Genomic DNA, 17,733 nt, shown 5'->3' with positions numbered 1-17,733 from the left:
TGTTTCTGTGGTGACTAGACCTGAGTCTTTGTTCCTAAGACTGTGTGATGCTGATCAGAATCTAGTGATTAGGAAAGGTGGCACAGTCCACATGTGCAAAGGAGGAAGGATAAGAAAGAAAGGAGGCAAGGTGGTCCTGGTGCCATTGGACTGGACAAGGCCAGTGTGAAGACAGAAGGCAGAGAGGAGAAAGGGCCAGGTTGCAGAGTAGAGATTCTTTGCAGTTACGTGACTGTCATTATATGTGTGTCATGAAAGGCCAATTTTTTTTTTTTTTTGCTGTTTAGGGCAATTTTATTTTTTAAATCCTCACCCAAGGATATTCATTGAATTTAGAGGGAGGAAAGGAGAGAGACAGAAAGGGAGACAGAAACATCAATGTGAGAGAGGAACATTTATCCGTTGCCTCCCGTGTACACCCCAATACAGATCAAACCTGAAACCTTGTGGTGTACAAGACAATACTCCAACCAACTGAGCCGCCCAGCCACGGCTAGGCAAATTTAAATATATATATATATATATATATATATATATATATATATATATATATATATATATATATATATATATATATATATATCTTGAACAGAGGATGAAGTACAGATGGGGTTTTGTCTATTTTTAAACATTTTAAGAAAATTAGCTGATGCTCCTAATAAAAGCATAAGCCTAATGAAACATCAAAAAACATTTCCAATCATCCTTGGTCTGTCCTTAGATCACTCTCTGATTCAGAATTCTGAAAAAATAAGAATCCCCAGATTTTGAAATAATTACCAACCAAAAATGATTTCTGACCCGGCAGGCGTGGCTCAGAGATTGAGCATCGACCTATGAACCACGAAGTCTCAGTTCGATTCCCAGTCAGGGGACATGCCCAGGTTGTGCGCTCGATCCCTGCTGTGGGGTGTTCAGGAGACAGCTAATCCATGATTCTCTATCATCATTGATGTTTCTCTCTCTCTCCCTCGCCCTCTCCCTTCCTCTCTGAACTTATATGTATTATTGATTTCTCACCATCTTTTAGCTAAACCTTCTTGGGTGGCCTTCAGAGTGGAACAGAATAAACATCAGAAGGTGAGTATTCCCCAAATCCTGTTGAAAAGAAATTCTTCCTCCTGGATGCAAATGCAGGGAAGAGGAGAAAAAATCAGAGTGCAGCCTAGAAACTGCCACCTTTCTTTCCTGACCTCTTCAACAAAATGCCCAATATCATCTCAGTCGTTAATAACATCAGCTACAATAGTAGCTGCCACGGGTTTTATCTTCACAATGCTTCAGACTCTAAGAATTCTACGTGAATAAACTCACTTAAACCTTACCACAACCCTATGAGGTAGGTACTATAACTATCACCGTTTCTGATGAGGAAACTGAGGTTTCAGACATATACAAGTGTTTGATTATATGTCTGAGATCACAGTATTGGTGGGCATGCACTCTAATCCATAGCTTCATCTCTAAACCACTTACAAGCTCATTAAAATTTCCATACTTTTATGCAGTTTCCACTGTCTTATCCATACATGATTACATCTTTCACTGACTGATGATTCCAAACACTATGCTGCCGTGAGAGATGCACTAAGACTTCTGACTCGCGGAAGCTTACTGACATATAGGCAGTTTGCACAGTGAATGGTCCCCCATGAAGAAGGACATAGGAACCCCAGCATCAGAGCCTCCTGGTCAAATAAAAGAAAGCATCTCTCAACTCTGGGGAGCTTCAGGTTTGACAATTGAGAAACAATAAATAAAGTGACTTAAGAACTTCATAGAGATGACACACTATTCAATAGAAGCTCATCCATCTGGAACTGGTTTTGAATGCTCATTCCAGTAAGAAGCATGGCTTCTTTCTCTGAGCTCTAATTAGGCCAGTGTCATCTTGTTTGAATCATTTGCTCCGCCTGCCTACGTCTGCATTGTGAGCTCTTTGGTTCACAGCAGATTTTTCTCTTCCAGAAGTCCCAGGCCCAGCTCAGGGTCCCTGAGGGCCCCTGAATGTTGGCTGAAAGAGTGCTTTAAAATTTACAAATTAAACTAGAATAGGGTCAAAAAATAATGAAGATAATTTACATGTGATTTCAAATACAGAGACGACTGAGAGGTACATTGATAGCAGGACTGTAATTTGACATTCACACTGTATCAAAGAGCTCACAGAACACTTTGGTGAACACCGTTATATGTCATGTTCATTATAACATTAAGAATTAGCATGTTATAGGTCAGGAAAAATGAAGAGAACTAGCTAGTAGCACAACCTTATTCAAACAGAATTGGTGGGATCCAACTACTCTAATTACAAATATTCTTTCCGTGATATACTAATTTGCACATCCTATATAATATGCTAAGTGTCCAGTCGCCCGTTCAACCAATCAAAGCATAATATGATGATGACATGCTAATGCCACTAACTGCTCGCTATGATGTGCACTGACCACCAAGGGGCAGACAGTCAACCGGTAGACCAGTTGCTATGACGTGCACTGATCACCAGGAGGAAGACGCTCTGACCTATAGGTTAGCTTGCTGCTGGGGTCCAGCTGATCAGGACTGAGCGAGATGGCCGGACACACCCTGGAGTCCTCCTGCGGTTCCTCCCCAGCTGGCCAACCTCCCGCGTCCCTCCCCAGCCCCGATCGTGCCCCAGTGGGGTCCCTCAGCCTAGCCTGTGCCCTCTCGCAATCCAGGACCTCTCGGGGAATGTCGGAGCGCCAGTTTTGGCCTGATCCCACAGGCCAGGATGAGGGACCCCGCTGGTGCATGAATTCGTGCACTGGGTCTCTAGTTTTAGCATAATTTTCCTTATTTTCATGATAGGTTTCTGCCAGCCATTTCTTTTTAAAAATATATGTTTTTATTGATTTTAGAGAGAAAGAGGAAGGGAGAGGGAGAGAAGCATCAGTGAGAGAGAAAAACATGGATCGGTTGCCTCCTACACAGACCCCCACCTGGGATCTAACCCATAACCAGGACATGTACCATGACCGGGAATGGAACCGGCAACCCTTCAGTTCAACCAACTGAGCTACACCAGCCAGGGCTCTGCCAACTATTTTTCTTTCTTTCTTTTTTATTCTTAATCCTCACCCAAGGATATTTTCTCATTGATTTTTAGGGAGAATAGAAGAGAGAGGGAGAGACAGAGAGAAATATCAATGTGAGAGACACATTGATTGGTTGCCTCCTGCATAAGTCCAGACCAGGGCATGGGCCAGGGAGGAGGATCCTGCAACCAAGTCACTGGCCCTTGATCGGAATAGAACTAAGGACCCTTCAATCCGCAGGCTGACACTCTATCAACTGAGCTACACTGGTTAGGGCCCAACTATGACTTATTTTCTTACCAGTATCTTTCACTCTCACTGTTCTATAAAAAAAAAAGATCCTTAAGGCACGGGTTCTAGTCTTCAATTCACAACCCACATTGGCCATTTCTTTTTCCTCTAATATTCATACTTCCCAGGTATTTCAGAGTTGTTGAAGTGTTTATTGAAGTCATGTATGTGAAAATATATCATAAACCCTACATAATTAAATAAATGCATGTTACCTTTTAATATGGGACTTCCACATTGAAGGCAAAGTCCAGGACGTCATTAAGTAATGAGTCTACTTTGAAGGAATTGTCAGGAACAGCAAATTTGTTGACCACCAGTGGCTCAGAGCAGACTCAGAAACCAGTGCCCCCTCCTGGAGAAGCAAGTCCCTCTGGACAGCACCCTAGATCGAAATTGGGTAAGTTACATAATTTGGAGATTTCAGTTTCACTAATTCTTCTAGAAAGGCTAATCAGTATAGCCTAGGTATGTGGGGTGGACTTTGCATAGGCCTGGATTTGAAACTGGAGTGAGCGCTGAAGCTTTGAGCTAATCTTACCAACTCTCTGAGCTCCTGAATGCTAATGTGTAAAGTGAACATAAGGAAACATGGGCCACATAAAGTTTGATAGCATTAAATTAAACCTTAAACAATTGACACATGCAAGTTGTCCAATAAATCCATCTGTGATAATAGCAACCATATTCTCTTGGTGTTGTGTGCCCAGGTCTTTACTCAGTGCCTAACGCATAATGTTCCCTCAATACATACTTTATGAATGACCAAAGCTTGGGAGGTTGAACCTCAGAATGGGATCATCTAGAAACTAAAATTGAATCAGCCACCAATAGTCAGTGTGGAGTGCTAGTCTTTTAGTTAATGGAGGAAAATACCACATACTATAATAGAACAGGCGATCATTTGATGGTAGGACATTGTGTGTTTTCTGATAAGATAGGGACTAATGTTCCAGGCCTCAACCCCTCAGTCACCTGCCCTTCTCCCATGTAGACCTCAGGAGAAAGGAGATCGAAGTGAAGATGTATAGCCTACGAGAGAGGAAGTGTTGTGTCTACCAAGAGGTCAGCGAGCCCCAGGACGATGACTACCTATGTAAGCTCACCCTCACCAAGGAGCATGTTATGTCTTGATGCAAGAATTTCACTTGGTCTTTGGGTGCCCAAATCATTCCCTTCCTCTCGTGACCGGGAGTACAGGATTGAGGCTCACTGATGTGAGCTCTTTCCGAAGCTCTTCATGTCCAGGAACATGCACTGCACCCTCCCTCTTCCCTGTTGCTCTTGCCTCCAGATTGTGAGAAGTGTCAGAACTTCTTCATTGACAGCTGTGCTGTGCATGGGCCTCCTACGTTTGTAAAAGACAGTGCCGCGGACAAGGGGCATGCCAACCGCTCAGCCCTCACTCTGCCCCCTGGGTTGAGAATCGGACCATCAGGCATCCCTGAGGCTGGGCTTGGAGTGTGGAATGAGGAATGTGATCTGCCCGAGGGCCTGCACTTTGGCCCTTATGAGGGTCAGATCACAGAAGATGAAGCCACAGCCAACAACGGCTACTCCTGGCTGGTGAGAACTTTACCTCTTCCCTGTCCTCTGGCTTCCCCGTCCCTCCTGTGGCTTGGGGGGCCCCCACCTTCTACATGCTAGGACATGGGTGGGGACCATATGGTTAGTTAGCTCTGTGTACTGGGCGGACTTTGCATGAACCTGGAGCTCCTCTCTAAGGATCAGAGGGTAAATGGGAGCAAAGTGGTACAGACTCCTCCCTTGGGGGCTCCTGCTTAGTGGACAAATCAATTCCGACGTGTAGATGATGAGTAAGAAAAATATCCTGTGATCACCATTGGCAGTTGAATCACCATGCAGGCTGAAAGAGATTTGATGACAGTAGAATAAAGTAATTCTTCTATTATATACACACAACCACACACACACACACACACACACACACACACACACACACACACACACACACACGGCCTTTAACTTCTTTTCCTGAAATGCAGATCACCAAAGGGAGAAACTGCTATGAGTATGTGGATGGAAAGGATACATCTCAGGCCAACTGGATGAGGTAAGGTCACTAGGCTTCTGGGTGCCAGAGAGGATACTCATGCCTCACAACCCACATGTCTGTCCTTCCCATCATGCCTCCCTAATGGTCTCCCTCAGTTCTCTGTTCCCCTTTTTTCTCCATACAGTGATCTTTAACATCTAGAGACATTTAGGAAAAAAGGAGGTAAAAGTATAGCATATGTCCTCAAAATAGAAGTCTCTGGTTTGGGCACTGACTGGGAAAACCTTGAGGACCCTGTATTACTCTGTGATTTATCTAATGGACATTAGTTAAACACCTACTATGTTCCAGTTTAGAGGAAGGAATCCATTACTTACACAGATTACACAATCCATGACCCTAGGGAGGACTTACTGCAGACGGACATGAAACATTTTATTTCATAAACATTTAACTCTAATTTTCCTATTTTTCAAGAAGTGCCCAGTGCCCAGATAGCCTTGAACTAAGGATAGTCTAAACCTGTGAGGGCAGCACATCATCCCAGACTCAGTTCTAACTACAACTGGGTGTTGGAGCCTGCAGAGTAATAGTGCTCATGGCTCTTTCCTGAGGGGCTCTCTTGTGTCAGGGGAGACAGATTATGAATAAACTACTATTGTTCTGTGTTATTTTTCTAAGACAGAGAGACCTCCACGTTTCTGTGGGAACCTGGGGGAGGCAACTGAATGATGCCTTCAATAAAGTGTGGGGAGACTCGACAAAGGCCTCTGAAGAGAAGGTAGACTTGGACTGAGTGTTGAATGATGTGAGTCCTAGATCAAGCCCCGAGTTCTGTGGTGTAACACAGAACCTGACTTACAGCTTAGAGAAGCTAGAGGTCACCAGGTTTGATGGGGAAGTCTGCAATGAGGCTTTGGAAATGGCATTAGGCAGGATGAGCACTGTGAGCAGGACTTAGAGACAGGAATTCACATGACATTGTGACAGAGGCTTGGACATTGAACAGAAGTTTCCCCAGGAGCATGGGTGTGGGTGCCATCAGTGCTGAGGGCCTTAAGCTTCAGTGAGGAGCTGGGCACGAATATGACAGGTAGTGGAAACTTATCGCCTGTGCTTTTCTTTCCTTTCATCTGCCTCAACGCCAGGTATGTGAACTGCGCCCGGGATGACCAAGAACAGAACTTGGTGGCCTTTCAATATCACAGGCAGATTTTCTACCGAACCTGCCGGGTCGTGAGGAAGGGCTGTGAGCTGCTGGTCTGGTATGGAGAAGAGTATGGCCAAAAGCTGGGCATCAAGAGGGGCAGCAAGTGGAAGACAGAGCTTGTGGCCGGGAGAGGTGGGCACCACTCTTCTTCAACATGGAAAGAAAGAATTCTTAGAAGTTTTCATGCTCCAACTCTCAAGTAGAGTAAACTCCACTCTAGAGTCAGCAAAGCTTCAAATCAGATGCTTCAGAAATTGATGGCTCATCAAATAGGTTTTTGATTCTTAGGAACAATTTTAATATTTTTATTTTTGTTCTAATTTTTAAAAATATGCTTTTATTGGTTTTAGAGACAGAGATGAAGGGAGAGGGAGAGAAATATCAATCTGCTGCCTCCTGCATTATCCCTACTGGGGATCAAATCCACCACCCAGACATGTGCCCTGACCAGGAATCAAACTGGCTACCTCTGGGTGAATGGGACAATGCTCAACGAACTGAGCCACACTGGCCAGGGGCTATATTTGTTCCATTTTAAAAAATACTTCATGCACAAAATACACAGCATCATATAGTGCTGAAAGGGTTAGAGGCAAAAAAAAAAAAAAGGTTTCAGGCACTTAGCCAGCTCTCTTATCAAGGTGGTTGTTTGTGGGTTGTTGTTTTGTTTGTTTTTTTTTAACACTTTAGCTGTTTCTTCTTCATTTACTGCATATTTCTAAATGTAATGTGTGTGTTAACATGCATTCATTCATTATTTTGTGACTTGCCATGTGAATTCCTACGCGGTGCCACCCAGAGTTCTGGAAGCTGGAAATACAGATCAACAGGATGATCAGAATCACTGCTCCTGAGCAGGTGGCTGGTGAAGGAGGGAAGCCCTGGCAGACATATGTGCATGTGCTTAATATTACACAGTGGTTAGCACTTTGGAGAAAACAGGCCCAGGACAAGTGCCTAGGGATCACTGTGAGGGGAAGTTGGGTGTGTCGGATTGCAAAGGTCAAGTGAAGGCTTTCTCAGGAGACAACAGTTACAACAGTTGTGTCACCATGTCCCAGGCAGAAGGAGTGGCTGGTGAAGGGAAGGAAAGAGGTGGGGTGTAGAGCTAGCTGAGGGCTACTCCCATCTCAGTCTCAGTACAGAGGGTAAGAACAGAGGTTGGACAGATGCCTAGCAGCCTGGAAATACAGTGCCTATGATCCAAGCTGAGATACTGGGGACTTTCTTGAGTGAGACGGGACAATTGAGCAGTTTTCAGCTGCAGAGTGGCATGTTCTAAAACTATGCTTTGTTAAATTTTTTGGAAAATAAACTTCAGTGGGGAATCCCCTCCGAGATTATTTCAACTCCAAGTGAGAGAGGAAGGCAGACTGGCTGGAGAGGGACGGGAGTCAGGAGTGTAAGAAGCAGGTTGGGGAAATATTTTTGTTGTTGTTGTTAATCCTCACCCAAGGATATTTTTCCACTGATTATTTTTTGAGAGAGAGTAGAAGGGGGAGAGACAGAGAGAGAAACATCAATAGCTTGTCTCCCACGGGCACCCCAACCAGGGCTGGGGATTGAGCTTGCAACCAAGGGACGTGCCCTTGACTAGAATCGAACCCAGGAGCCTGGAGTCCCCAAGGTGACGCTCTATCTACTGAGCCAAACTGGCTAGGGCATGGTTGGGGAGATATTTTGAAACAGGACTTTGTAGTGTATTTGAAATAGGCTAACACTGAAAGAAATCAAGTAGGAATACTGTGTGAGGAAAGACATATTTCCATTTTATGATTTGTGGAAAACTGAGAGAGAAGCTATTGCTAGTTGGGGCCTATTGTTCCTCTATTTTTAAATATTTTTAGTGATTTGAGAGAGAGAGGAAGGGAAATGAAGAGAGAGATAGAAATATCAACATGGATCAGCTGCCTCCTGCTGGGATAGAGCACAAAACCTGGGCATGTGCCCTGACCAGGAATCAAACTTGTGACGACCTGGTTCATGGGTTGATGCTCAACCAGTGAGATACCTGGCCAGGCCTGTGATTTTTCTCTTTAACTTGACTTAGAAGATACATGTATATGGAAATGTCACGATAGTCAAACCCATATAAGGAGTCAAATGGCTTCTGATGGTCCTTGATCTGTAAGACCTTTTTTCTTTTCAATCCTCACCCCAGGATATTTTTCCATTGATTTTTATAGAGAGTGAAAGATAGAGGGAAAGACAGAGAGAAATATCAATGTGAGAGGAACACATCGATTTGTTGCCTCCTGCACAATGCCTGACCAGGTCCCGGGCCCGGTAGAAGCCTGCAACCAAGGCACATGCCCTTGATGGGAATCAAACCCACGACCTTTCTGTCCACAGGCTGAGGCTCTATCCACTGATCCACACTGACCAGGGCTGTAGAAAAGACTTTGATATGGGGTCTCTGGATTTCTGAAGAAGAGTAGTGCAGACAAAGAAAAAGAAAAGTAGACTGTGAAGAAACACTTTGTGGGAGGCAGAGCTTGCACTGTCAACACAGAATGATTCTGGAGACAGGTCTTACCAGGAGACAGAGCGTAAGGCACAGGCAGCCTTGCCCACACATGCCCTGACCAAAACTTTCTCCTTCAGCAGAACCAAAGCCAGAGATCCACACATGTCCCTCCTGCTCCGTGGCCTTCTCCAGTCAGACATTCCTCAGCCAACATGTGAAACGCAATCACCCCTCTGAGATTCTGCCAGGAGCACCTGAAGGAAAACACCTCCAGTCAGAGGAACCCGGCCCAGAGCGTCAGAATCAACAGCAGCAGCAACATCCTGGTCCACATGGGTGGAATGACAAAGCTGAAGGTCAAGAGGTCAAAGGAACTTCCAAACCTTTGCTTAAAAGGATCAGGCACAGAGGAACTTCAAGGGACTCTTTCAAGCCTCCCAACAGACAAACAGGGAGCTCCAGTGAGCGTGAGAGAATAATGGAGGAAGAGCCCAGCACAGGCCAGGACGTGAATCCAAAGAACAGAGGCAAATTATCTGTGGGAGTAAGAATGTCAAAAATTGTAACAATCAATCATGGAGGGTGTGGGCAAGGCTTCAATGATAAGTCACATATCGACACACACCAGAGGACACACTCAGGGGAGAAGCCATATGTGTGCAGGGAGTGTGGGAAAGGCTTTACACGGAAGTCACATCTCATCATACACCAGAGGACACACTCAGGTGAGAAGCCATATGTGTGCAGCGAGTGTGGCAATGGCTTTACACGGAAGTCACATCTCATCAGACACCAGAGGACACACTCAGGGGAGAAGCCCTATTTTTGCAGGGAGTGTGGGAGAGGCTTTAGAGATAAGTCAGGTCTCATCAAACACCAGAGAACACACTCAGGGGAGAAGCCCAATGTTTGCAGGGAGTGTGGGCGAGGCTTTACAGATAATTCAAGTCTCATCAAACACCAGATCACATAATCAGGAGATAAGCCCTATGTGTGCAGGGAGTGTGGGAGAGGCTTTAGAGATAAGTCAGGTATCATCAAACACCAGAGAACACACTCAGGGGAGAAGCCCTATGTGTGTAGGGAGTGTGGGCGAGGCTTTACACAGAAGTCATCTCTCATCAAACACCAGAGGACACACTCAGGGGAGAAGCCCTATTTGTGCAGGGAGTGTGGGAGAGGCTTTAGAGGTAAGTCAGTTCTCATCAAACACCAGAGAACACACTCAGGGGAGAAGCCCTATGTGTGTAGGGAGTGTGGGCGAGGCTTTACACAGAAGTCATCTCTCATCAAACACCAGAGGACACACTCGGGGGAGAAGCCCTATGTGTGCAGGGAGTGTGGGAGAGGCTTTAGAGATAAGTAAGGTCTCATCAAACACCAGAGGACACACTCAGGGGAGAAGCCCTATGTGTGCAGGAAGTGTGGGAGAGGCTTTAGAGATAAGTCAGGTCTCATCAAACACCAGAGAACACACTCAGGGGAGAAACACTATGTGTGTAGGGAGTGTGGCAGAGGCTTTAGAGATAAGTCAGTTCTCATCAAACACCAGAGAACACACTCAGGGGAGAAGCCCTATGTTTGCAGGGTGTGTGGGCGAGGCTTTACACAGAAGTCCAATCTCATGAGACACCAGACAACACACTCAGGGGAGAAGCCCGGTGTTTGCAGGGAGGATGCATCATGAGCCCTAAATTGCACCTCAGCAGCTACAGGGCAAGTGTAGGCACCACATACCTCATACCCCAGCTCTGAGGGGGCTTTAGAGGAAGCCTGCTGGCCCCTTTCCCTCCCCAAGAGTGTAATTAGTACAGAAGTAACTGGTCAAACAAATCCTCCGCTTTCAAAAGGAGAGGCAATAGACAAACGGTTCCGTAAGTGCTATGGGGATGTCAACACGAATGTCCCTCATGGTGTTTTTGGCCTCGTTTTAATAAAGTTTGTGTCCAGACAAACCTGAAGCCTACGTGCCTCATCCCCCTCATCACTGAAAGCAGAGTTCCAGGAGGGCCTCAAGGAACCCTCAGCCACAGACCAGAACCCGGGAAGGTGGAATCTGGCGTCAGTCCAGTGAGGTTCCCGCCAGGGAGAGGGATTGAGACACACACACCAGGAACATGAATAGGACCCCACCAACCCCTTGGCTTCTCCTGGCCCCCCCCTTGATTCCTTAGACCTCTGTAGCCTCAAAGGTGAAAGCCAGAGAGGGTGTTTGCATGTGTGTGTGCGCATGAGTGTGTACATGTGTTTGTGCGTGTGTGTGTGTGTGTGTGTGTGTATGCCCGTGTGCCTGTGCACACACCTGTGCTGCCTCAGTCTGGACACCCAAACAGGGGCCCTGTGCTGCCTCAGTCTCGCCTGAGGCATAGCATGTGGGCACCAGGTCTGTCCACAAGGGTTTGAGTCTCAGCTCTGCCCTCACAACTGTGTGTCCTAAGGCAAGACCCCCAAATTCTAGGTGCCTCTTTCCAAGCTATAAAGCGGGAGGGTGACCCAGGCTTTGGAGTGTCATTCAGAGTGGGGTCAGCACCGGTGCCTCTGGCTCAGGGTGGTTAAAACACGCATCTCTCGGTGAACAGCGTCTGACAGGCCTTGAGGTGGACAAGGGAGGCAGAGGGAGTGGGGCCGAGGAGCCAGTATAGAGCTCAAGCAGCCCCACTGTTCTGCATGGACTCGGCTGCCTGAGCAGGAGGCGTGGGGTCAGGCATGCTCCTCCCCCTGGCCACCCCCTCCCACTAAGCCTGGGCAGGTGGCACTGAGAGTGACCAGGACAAAGGCCCTCACCACCCTGCTGAGAGCTGCTGGGTGCACCTCACCTCACAGTGTGTGCGACGCCCACCTCGCAGCAGCTCCTGGTGCCTGGCCTTGTACCTCGGTCTGCGGTTCTCACCCTCCCCTACCTGTCTGAAATCCTTAACTGCACGTTTCTTATGGGGAGTCTGATGGGCCATGGACCCGCGTGAGCAGAGCAGGCAGGCCGTGTCTGTCATTCCTGGCCACCGGTTCACAGGTAATGTCCACTGAGGCCAGGAGCACTGACCCTCATGGGCCCATGGGTGGGAGTCCAGCGAGGCTCCAGGGAACAGGTAAGCATCTGCCTGTGGAGGCGATGGGGCCCCAGCAACCAGAGGCCCCGCTTTTCTTACAACAGAGCGGACGTCCATGCAGGGAGCAGGCACACCCGGTGAGGGCCCGTCACCCCTCAGCCCGAGGGACCTAGCACAGAACCCGTTTCTGGAGGAGAGCTCCTGAAGGGGGTACCGAAACCCAGGACCAGGGACCATGACCTTCCCTCTCCCGCCCGGCTGGCTTGGCTCAGCACTTGAGCATCGACCTCTGAACCAGGAGGTCAGGGTTCAATTCCTGGTCAGGGCACATGCTCGGTTTTTGGGCTTGATCCCCAGTGTGGGGCCTGCAATAGGCAGCAGATCCATGATTCTGTGCCATCATGGATGTTTCTCTCTCTCTCTCTCTCTCTCTCTCTCTCTCTCTCTCTCTCTCTCTCTCTCTCTCCACCCCCCTTCTTCTCCCTTTCTATCTGAAATCAATAAAAAATATATTTAAAAAAATGATGGCATTTCTATGTGAAGAATGGAAACCTCATTCCCTACAATGACTGAGGGCTTGGGTTGTTGACATGAAACTCTCAGAAGCAACCATTGAGCCTCACCTTCATACTCGTGTTTTCCCACATTAACCCAATCCTGAAACACCTCAGGACCAGGAGAAATCTGCAAGTTGGGATATTGTTTTCTGTGGGTCTCAGCGGACTCGGGAGGAGCCAGCCCACAGTCATGGAGCTGTTGACACCCAAGCAGGGGCCCTGTGCACATTGGAAGGTGGGCTCTCTCGCTCAGGTCAGGAGGGGCAAACCCCCACCCAAGCATCGCATTGAAACACCACACATTTCCAAGTGGCTCAGCACCTCTGGTGAGTAACTCTCAGGGGGTGAAGGAAAGCTTTGCACAATCAAGTCCTCATTCACATTAAAAATGTTGGTGTCCCCGTGCCCAAACCTCCACATACAGGAAGGTTCTGGTTTGACTAGTCACGCCTTGATTTGTTGAATACATCTTTCCCAGGTTGCAATGATTAGCCTTTAACTTCATGCCCAGCTTTTTCTACCATTTGTTTCCATGTCCAGTGTGACACATCTCACTTCCTTTGGAAGGAAATGGAAAATTCTCCAGGATGCGATGCTCCGCTGTTTGGGTGTAGATGTGCACACACGTTTTAAACTGAGATACTGTGAACATTCATGAACTGGAATTCTCACGATGACTAGGAAAGACAAGTGGTGGGTGTTTTTGGTAAAATCTGATACCTATTGGGAGGAGGATAGGAGCAGATTTGACAGTTTCCAGTTTTATTTTAAATCTGTTGTTCTTGATCTGACACACAGAGGGACAGGGAGACAAAGAGAAACAATCAGGTGATGGGGGTGGCCTTACCAGGAATCAAGGGCACTTCTTGGTTCATAGGTCAGCACTCACTCATTGAGCCTCGCTTGCTGGGCTGTGTGTTGCTATTTGGATGACCTCTTTCTACAAAGACAATGCGGCCCTGGCTGGGTAGATTACATGCCAGGGGGATGAAAGCCTTTACCTCGCTGGTGTTCTCATGCTGCTTGGAGCATCAGGCCTGTTTCCATCATCACAGCAGGTGGGAGCTGTGGCATCAGTACAAGCCTACTTCTACCTTCTGCCTATAGGTGCATAACAGAATGAAGGGAAAAACATGAAGGTTGTCTCAACAAGGGGACCAGTCATTTAGCAAACATTCTGCTTTGGTGACAACACATGACCGCCAACAGTTCCTTGGGCAGAGATACACAGTAATACTTACCAAGTTTCTAAACATTTGCCAAGTAAAACATTCACTCTTACAAAGTTTTTTTTTTAAATATTTTATTGGTTTTTTACAGAGAGGAAGGGAGAGGGATAGAGAGTTAGAAACATCGGTGAGAGAGAAACATCAATCAGCTGCCTCCTGCACACTCCCTACTGGGGATGTGCCCGCAACCAAGGTACATGCCCTTGACCGGAATCGAACCTGGGACCCTTCAGTCCGCAGGCCGACGCTCTATCCACTGAGCCAAACCGGTTAGGGCCACTCTTACAAAGTTTTTAACATGCTCACTTAATTACACTTAGGAAGGCAACTTTGTACGGGAAATGTAGTTTTCTAAAATAAAATGTATGTATAATACAAATGTAGAATACATCACACAGATGACTGCTTGGCTCAGATTTATTTTTCATACATACAGTAACTATATAGAATAAGTTTGAGATCACTTTTCAAACAACTGATGTGTGAATGGATGTCCAGAGAGGTCTTGGGTCTTGGGCAGAGTCACCATGAAGTAGGTGCTGTCTGTGGAAATGGAATCCAGGGTTCTGGAGTCAAAAACCTCTGAGAAGGTACATCTGGGAGGATAAAAGGAACCAGCACAGTGGTCACAGGTTCCCGGATGTCACCTCTCCAGGCCACTGCATCCTCGATTATCTGTGTGTCCCTCGGTCTCTGTGTCCCTCGGTCTATGTGTCCCTCAGTCTGTGTGTCCCTCAGCCTGTATGTCCCTCGGTCACTGACACCGGGTGAGTCTGCTCCCATCTTCTCAGTGTGGGGGACTCTGGGAGCAGCGACACAACGCAGTAGAGGGGAGCACGTGCAGGACCCTCCTCTGTCCATTCCCCGCCTCCTTCACGCCTCTCTTTCCCCTGCTTGTCCAGGCCTCGCCCAAACGTGGTGGCTTGGGAGACCCTGCAAGGACCGCGCTAGAATGGCCTCGTCGTGTTGTGTCAGGATCTTGCCAGCTGAGAGACACTCATACATTTTATTTTTATCTTATAGACACATTCCGTGGAAAAACATCAGCGGGGCTGAATGCTCTGCTCATCATGGTGCCTTTCTTTAGGGGTATGCTGCTTTTTCACACCCTCCAAAGCTTTTCCTTCTTTGTACGTTTTTCTTGTTTATGTTTTGGTTAATTCTTACCAGAGGATATGTTTTTAAAGACAGAGGGAAGGAGGGAGGGAGGGAGGGAGGGGATAGAGAAGAAACAAAGAAGCAAACATGAATATTCAAGAGACACATGCTTCTTTTGCTCCCACAAGAGCCCAGACTGGGGCAGGCAATGAAGCCTGCATCCCAGGTATGTGCTCTGGACCAGGAATCCCACCAGCGACCCTTCCCTGGGCACCCGAAGGTCTAACCAGTGAACAACACTGGCCAGGCCTATTCCTTCTGCTTAGCAGATGAGAGCAAATGTCACTCTTTCTTCTGGCAGAAGGCGGCCAATCTATGAAGATCACTCATCATTGATCTTTCTCTCTTCCTTTCTGAACTAGTAGAAATGTATATTTCTAAAAAAAACCACTGTGGCCCTGGCCAGTGTGCCTCAGTGGGGAGAGTGTCAACCTATGTATTGAAGGGCCCCTGGTTCGATTCCCGGTCAGGGCACATGCCCGGGTTGCGGGCTGGATCCCCAGTAGGGAGGGGGTGATACAGGAGGCAGCTGATCCAGGATTCTCTCTCATCATTGATGTTTCCATCTCTATCCCTTTCCCTTCATCTCTGAAATCAATAAAACTATATTTTAAAAAGAACACACTGGGTTTCAACACAAAAGTTTAAATTGAAATTTTTTCGCGCTACTAACATGTTCCCATGATACCCTGCATCTGGAGGTGCCATCAACAATGACAGGCCTCCCTGGTACTGATTGCATCAATAATGGCAGCCTACAGGGGAAGGACTGCCTCAGTAATGCCCGCCTCTAGGCTACATTGATCATTGCAGCCTCCAGAGTACTAGCTGCCTCAGTAATGCCCTACAGAAGCCGCTGAGTCTAGTGGTAATAACACGTTCTTGTGATACCCTTGCGCCTCGCTGTACGGACTGGCTGCCGCAATCATAGCGGCCGCCGGGTTACTGGCTGCCTCAGGAAAGGAGACCTGTCCGGTACTGGCTGCCTTGGTAACGGCGGCCGCCCCAGGACTGACTGCTCCAATCATGGCAGCCTCTAGGTTACGGACTGAATTACTGAATGCACAGCTTCCCCATGTCAGTGGAGCAGCCAAGGCCTCCCTCTGCAGGGCTGGGACAGGAAGGGGTGCAAAAGCCAGACCCGTGACTTCAGTCCATCCGGGGAAGGAATAATTGCACCCTGGACAGCCTCGATGATTTTGTAGGGTTTTCTGTAGGTTTTGTTTGTTTGTGGTTTTTGGGGTAGACTTTTCCATCAAATTCACGGGACATTAGCTAACATTTCAGAACCACGGACAGAAGCATAAGGTGTTATTCTTTGAATGGCCACAAGAGGGACCCAGAGGATCGTTTTCGCAAAGGAATTGGCTGACAGCTTCCTTTAAGGCAGTGGTTCTCACCCTTCCTAATGCCGCGACCCTTTAGTATAGTTCCTCATGTTGTGCTGGCCCCCAACCATAAAATTATTTTCGTTGCTACTTCATCACTGTAATGTCGCTACTGTTATGAATCGTCATGTAAATGTGTGATATGCAGGATGTATTTTCATTGTGACAAACTGAACATAATTAAAGCATAGTGATTCATCACAAAAACAATATGTAATTATATATGTGTTTTTTCGATGGTCTTAAGCTACCCCTGTGAAAGGGTCGTTCGACCCCCAAAGGGGTCGCAACCCACAGGTTGAGAACCGCTGGTCTAGTGGGAATCCCTGTTTCCCAGAAGGCAACTCCCCGCCTACCGCCTGGTCCTCTTGCTAAGGAAGCGAACACACGCGCCTGGAAGACAGTCCGGGACCTAAATACCGTCGGGTGGAACACAGACTGGGTCAGGCGGTAGGAAGGATGTGTCACCCCAACACGTGCCCGGGCGGGGGGTTCCGGGCTCCTGGGGTCCCTCCACGAAACCACAGGAATCCGAGCCCTGGACACCGCCCAGCCGCGCCCAGGTGAAAGCTTCTTGACGGACACTCACAGGACCCTGGGTAGCCAATCACCACCAGGGGTTGAGGGCGGAAGAAGGGTTCTTTCCACAAGATTCTGCCCTTGACTGGCAGGAAGGCTGCACCCTGCGCCCCGCCCTTTCCGCGTTTCTGACCGCCCATTGGCAGGCAGGGCCCTATGACCGCATCACTGATTGGCGGCTGCCTCTGATGCTCTGGGTGCGGGAAGCTCCCCCTCCCCCCGCCTCACACCACCTGAGGGCAGGAGCGCGCAGCGGGGAGCGCGTGGGTTTGAGGGGAACTCAGCCAGGTGCGCAGCGCGGCAGGGAGAGGGACAGGAAAACGGGTGCCTCGCGTGGTAACCCCTTTGCCGCCGGCCTTCAACCCCCAGCCGAAGACCCGGGGTGTCCTCCCGAGAGGCTCCCACTCTGTCAGCCTCCAGGCACCCCAAGTCCGCTAACCCGGAGGACCCCCGGGCTCCGCGCCCAGAGGAACGCTCAATCCCCCAAAGCTCAGACCCAGCACACCCCGAGCCCGGGCTCCCTAACCACGGCACCCCAGAAAGACCAAATCCCCACCAACGAGACCCAAAACCCTGAAGCCTGTCCTTGAGACCCCAAATCTCTGTGCAGGAGCCCAAATCCTCTCACCGGAGCTCTCCAAGGTTCCTGGCCAGAAAGACCTGGATCCTGTCCCGCGGGCCCGTCTCTTCAGCCAGTGAGGTCTCTGCCCCTTGAGGCGCCTCCTCCCGCG

The 17,733-nt window shown here is 48.2% G+C and overlaps 1 pseudogene; it reads left to right on the top strand.

Annotated features, from left to right (window-relative positions):
• LOC132225618 (histone-lysine N-methyltransferase PRDM7-like) overlaps window positions 1-17,701 on the top strand; it is a 29,579-nt pseudogene extending 11,878 nt beyond the window's left edge.
• The last annotated feature ends 32 nt before the right edge of the window (window positions 17,702-17,733 follow it).

The sequence above is a fragment of the Myotis daubentonii genome, chromosome Y (genome assembly GCF_963259705.1).
Source record: "Myotis daubentonii chromosome Y, mMyoDau2.1, whole genome shotgun sequence".
NCBI lineage: Eukaryota > Metazoa > Chordata > Mammalia > Chiroptera > Vespertilionidae > Myotis > Myotis daubentonii.
Note: the sequence above shows the minus strand (reverse complement) of the source record. Positions and strands in the feature narration are given on the sequence as shown.